At 31.8% G+C, this 5,786-nt stretch overlaps 1 long non-coding RNA gene across 1 annotated transcript in view; it reads left to right on the top strand.

Annotated features, from left to right (window-relative positions):
- Positions 1-1,705: 1,705 nt before the first annotated feature.
- The window catches only part of LOC119633505, a 13,456-nt gene continuing 9,375 nt past the window's right edge, over positions 1,706-5,786 (top strand). Inside the window, exon 1 of the long non-coding RNA XR_005246875.1 lies at positions 1,706-2,364. This is a non-coding gene — a long non-coding RNA (uncharacterized LOC119633505). The remainder of the gene's footprint in view (positions 2,365-5,786) is intronic.

Consider the following 5,786-nt stretch of genomic DNA (forward strand, 5'->3'; position numbering starts at 1 on the left):
AGAGAGACCTAGTGCGATTTTTCCCATATTTCTTTGTTGCCACCCTATTACGCAAAATATACGCGCACTGACATTCGCATGCCGAATACACGCAATATATCGGTTAATGGAAAATAATAAAAATTATTTATAAATGAATTAATTTAGACGAGTATGGATTTTTCTTGTACAAAAGTTTGCGGACTTTTGCGCTTACAAGGATTTTTTTTTTTTTTAATAAAACAATTCGATGGTTACTTTTTGCAAATGAAATCTAATCTATTCAGGTATTAAAGAGTGAACTGATAACGTCTTTTCTATTTTGGAAACGCGATTGCGGTACTGCTCTAGCTTTTAGTTGCATTCGATAAATTAAAAAAAAAAAAAAAAAAAAACACGTACTTTGGCTGACAGATTACTATTGGTTAGTGAAGGGTCGAGTAACGCCTCTCAATCCGTTCAGTTGTATCCCTTGGCTTTCTTTTCCTTTTCTTGTTGCTATGGGTTTTTTAATTTCTTTTTCTTACTATGCAAAAAATGCTCTGCCGATATAAACTTGATGAGGGCAAACTCTTATTTGTCTGACGGTGAACCAGTAGCTGCTAAAATTCAAGCGCAAACAGTAGCCTAATAAAAAAGAAAGAGAAAGAGAAGCTTGCCCCAATGAACATATACGAAACCATACATACAATAACACAGAACGCACACATATTTAAGTTTGATAATATTAAGGCATAGGGCACATGCTAAAGCACAAACAAAATGAAGTCTTCTTACGGCTTACATAGCAATAGTAACTGTTTTTATTTTATTTCGAAATTTTTGTGTTCGTGTTGGTGTGGTTTTTGAAGGTAAGAATCATCTAATTAATATGTAGATGTTGAGTTGGGGCGCGTACAAATTCGCACACGCATACATATAAAATTACATATATACACATATATATATATATATATATATACATGTACCCTCTCTTACGGTAGCCTTTTATTTGGACATAATTACTAACACTCCTTAGAGCGAGATTTTGGCATAAGTTGCCGCCTATTTTGCCTTTTTTTTGTTCTGCTCTACTCTACGAAAAAGGCCTAAAAACGTCTCACATCACATACAACTCAAATTGAGTCGGAAAATATCTCTCTATCTTTACGTATACATACACACACGCACTGAAAACTCTAAAACTCTCTACTAAATAACTTGAATGAATAATGAATGAAGGCTGAGTTTGAAGCTAAATATGTATCATAGGCTTATAGAGAGAAAAAGACAAACAATGGTTAAGGTGTCAACGTTCCGTTTCACTTTGCTGTGAAGTTGAAACCATGAATGTAAACACACCCGTGAGAGGATGGCTAGCTACAACGCGCCGTAGTAGTAGTGAAAGATATTTTTCCTTTTTTGTTTTTTTTTTGTTTTTTTTTTTTTATATTGTGTGTGCTTTGTTTTTGAGTATCGGATACGACTTAATGTTAAACACAGCTCATATAGTTACATATATACAGTCAAATGCATGAAGCAAGTGAAGCGAGACCTATTATTTAATCCAACCATAGCATAGAATAGTGCAGAGCAGTGCAGACAACAAAGTCTCGGTGTACGAAAAAAAAAAAAAAAAAAAAAAAATCAAATATATTGAAAAATAAAACAAAATCCAAAAGGTAATCAGAAAACGACGGCGCAAAAGAAGTGATCAGCGCGATTAAGACTAAAACGAAAAAAAAAAAAAACAATAATAGTAGCAACAACAACAACAAAATTGTAAACGTTAAGACAAGTAAGTTGTTATATGAATGTGTGTTTAGTACACGACGCGAAACAGAAACAGTAACAGTAACTGAAAACAGTAACAGCCCGTTTTGTGATCATTCATTTGCGCGTTCGCTCGTTCGTTATACGGAGAAGCAGAAGCCGCTCAACACGGGCAGCCGTTAAGTTGAAATTTCGATCGTAACTTTGCAGTTGACTGTTGCGCACGGAAGCGTTCGGAAGTGGAATATATTTTATTAATAATATAAAAGCTGTTGTAGTAGGAATCCAATACCAGGCACTATTATCATCTTAAACCACAAAACGCCAAAAGTAAAAAAGAAGGAAAGCCAGCATTATTACAAACTTCAGAAGCTTACCAGCTTAGTTCGTTACCAAGCACGCAGCCAATATCACGCACAACCGAAAGCAAACGCTTAAACGTTCCGTATAAACATTTTGCAGCAAAATTTTAAATATTAAAATTTTAATTAAAATTCGTATTTTAAAATAATTAATAGATTTATATTAAAAACGGGCTTCAGTGTTATTACTAAAGTAATTACATTTATCACTAAAAAAAGCATTAAAAACTTCCTCGTATTACTTTTCAAAAAAAGTCAAACTGCATGACAGGTAAGTTTTATAAAAATCATTTTAATTATAAAACATTAATTATAAAAAACATTAAGTTAAAGTTTGATGTCGCAAAGTGCTGGACTTTCGCTACGAATTAATTTCATCAAGAAATTCTTACAGTGTAGCGCAGCATATTTGTTCTTACTCTCTCTCGTTATTAGCCGATCGTTGTTTTGTTAAGTAATATGCTCGACTTAAATCTTAAACTTCGTAACACTTTGGCTTCGGCTACTGGTCTTAAGCACCACCCTCTTTGTTGCCTTCAACGTGTGTTGATTGGATTGTTTTTCTTGCCTTTTTTCATTTTTTTTCATTTTCTGTTTGCTCTTCATATACAAATTAAATTCTCATTCTCAAAGAAATTTCCATATTGATCTCGAGCTGCTTTAACGATATTTGGCGTTCAATGCAGATGATGAGTAATTTATTTTACTCTTTCTTTTTTCTCATTTTTTTTTTTTTTTAGTTTAATTTGCTTGCATTTATTGATGTTTTATTGTTTGTTATTTATAACACAGGTTGCGGTTAAGTCGTTGTGCTGACTTTGCTTTGTACTTTACTTACATGTATTCTTAAGTGCATCTTATTTACACATCTACCTGTTTGTCTGTTAGTGGTTTAATTTTTTTTTTCCCACCTGACACTCGCTAAAATAAATATTAATGTCATGCTTTTGTCAGTTGTTTTTAGGCAGCCGTTAAGTTAACATCATCATCATTATTATTACTATCATATATGTAGAGTGAAATTCAATATAAAGTTTAGTTTATCAAAACAAAAATATTCGAATAAAGTGCTCTGCACAGTGCTAGCAGTCAGCAGTGTTAATCGAAAATTCTTTTCAATGTTTATTTCCTTTTTGTTTGCTTGGGGTAAGTGTTGCTGTCCTGTGTGTTCATTTTTTTTCATAAAATCCTCCTATCAAGTGCATGCTATGGATATATGCGCTCTTCCTTTCACTCCTAAGCTTTTTTCTATATACATGCTCGGTAAAAAAACAAAAAAAACAAAAAAAATGTAAATGTATTGCTTCGCGTAAACAGTAGCCGTAGCCATATTATTAGTGCCACACTTCAAGGAATTTACACACGTACATGAAAGTGTTGTTGTATTGGCAGCCACTCTCTTCTCTTTGTAAATGTTCTCATTGACTTTAGTTTTAATTGTTGTTGTCGTCGTTTGTGTTTTGTATTCATGTTTTTCTTTCTTGTTAAGCCACCAGTTTTACGCGTTTTGATTGGCTTCAGTGTACACATGATTTTCTTTACTCTTGTTTGTTTTTCTTTTTTTATTTTTTTTTCATTTTTATTTTAAAGTCAGCTGCTTATATGTGAACAGGCGATATGCGGGCAGCCATTTATCGACGGCACGTTGATAAAAAGAATAGAATTCTAAATATACAGACGTGAGAGATTGTGTTGTTTAGTGGACATGTGTAAAATCAGCGAAAAAAATCATTCGATATTAATTTTAAGTGAACACGAAGTATTTTAAAATGATAGGCGTCTGTGTTGACATTTCATATCTTCTCTGCAGATTACACAAGTTGAATAGAATATTGAAATAATAGTGACATTCTCAAAACTTAAGCGGAGTTCTTCCTGAAACTTTTGCCTTTTGGTATAGTCCTGTGTGGCAATTAATTTGCCTACGGGTAAATGAAAAATTTCTGTCCGCTGTTACTCTCTGCTTGTTGTTGTCATGTAAAAATAGTTGAATAATTTATTGCCCGTTAATTAATTTCTTTTAGAAATAACCCAATAATTTTCCTTTAGTGCATTACATAGAAACTTATGATCTAAGGTAACTTGAATAGCAGAAAGGCCGGCGGGGATCCTTGAAAGGTTGATGTGAAAAGCTTTATATTATTAGCTTGTTGCTCGATTTGAAGACTCATTCATTGTAAAGCGGTAGCAGGACAAAGTTAGAAATTCTTATCAGTGCAGTTCCAATGGGAATCAATTAAACCTTGAATGTCAACATTTGGCTATTAAAACTATTACATCAAAGCCGCCTCATTCATTTTTTTATTTTAACAATCACGTAGCTACAAGACTTTCGAATCCCTTACGGATTAATTACTATATTGTTCATTAAATAAGTTGCTTTGCGCAATTGTGTGGTATTTCGATAATTGAAATTGTTTTGGAAACATGGTGCAGGTAAGGTTGGTTCAATTTTGAAATGCTTTACAAATGTTATTCAAACTTTTTTGAATGTCCTTAAATGATTGGAAAGATATTTCATAAATACATTTAACATATGAAACATACGATGAAGCGATATAACGGCGTTAGCCGTGCTTAGGTGTAATTGTACTTTTTTGAATATTTTTTGAATCATTAATGAATGGATGAAAATACAAGTCGTTTAATTCGTAAAACAGAATATTTTCTTTAATGAAAGCAAAAAAATTGTTTTAGTGAACTGATTACTTAAAATATTTAACCCAATCAGCAATGGTTGCAAGAGAAGCACTGATTTAATTTATTTTTGGTTCAATTTTATTTGTTTAAATACTATTTTGATGTTATAATTCTATATTTTTACTTCAAGTTACTCTTGCAAGCTTGACTATAAACCCAATTTTGAGAATAATGTTGAAAAGCTTCTATACATATTAAAAACCTTATGGGCTATTTGTAACCTCCTTAAGAACATAATTCAAAGTTAAGGCAACTTTATGCCCGTAGCAGAATTCAAATCAAATGCGTAGAAAAGTGATAAATGATTCATTCATTGATAGAACGAACGATAGAGCGATTTACTTATGCTTACTTGAAATTAAATGATGGAAAAATTTATTGCTTTCATTAAAAAAATTCTTCAAAAATTAATTTACGTTTATTGTACAATTGAGATTCTCACACAAATCACCTAACATCCAATCAATTTATTTATTTAGTTTTATTTTTTTCTCACCATATATTCATTTATATGGGACTCTTTAGGAAGCTATCTTTCGAATTTGTTGTTTTGGTAATAAATATAAAACACTTAAAAACAAAAAGAAGCATAAAATGTTTCATTATTTCATTAACAAAAACGCATTTAAACTGTGAAGCCACTGACCGCCTCCTCATGGCTGCCTGTGTAATCAAGAATGTCCTTTACTTTCAGTTCGATTTAAAGACGGTATCCTTTTCGATTTCTCTTTGATTGCATTGTTGAATTGTTGAGTCCATTTGATGGGAAAAGAAGGAATGATAGAAGAGAGCATAAGGGAACCTAGCATGTGGTCTTACTTAATAAACTGAATTGTATTTAATTGTTTTTTAATGGAATTTTCTAGGAATTATGATGGGTTATAAAGAAAAAGAGACAAAGGGAGAGAAAAAAGGAGTAAAAAAAAAAAAAATGATTTTTAAAATTTCTTTCTTTAAAAAGAAGAAAAAAAAAAAAAAAAACATACTTAACGC

The sequence above is a fragment of the Glossina fuscipes genome, unplaced genomic scaffold, assembly GCF_014805625.2.
Source record: "Glossina fuscipes isolate IAEA_lab_2018 unplaced genomic scaffold, Yale_Gfus_2 2, whole genome shotgun sequence".
NCBI classification, from domain to species: Eukaryota; Metazoa; Arthropoda; class Insecta; order Diptera; family Glossinidae; genus Glossina; species Glossina fuscipes.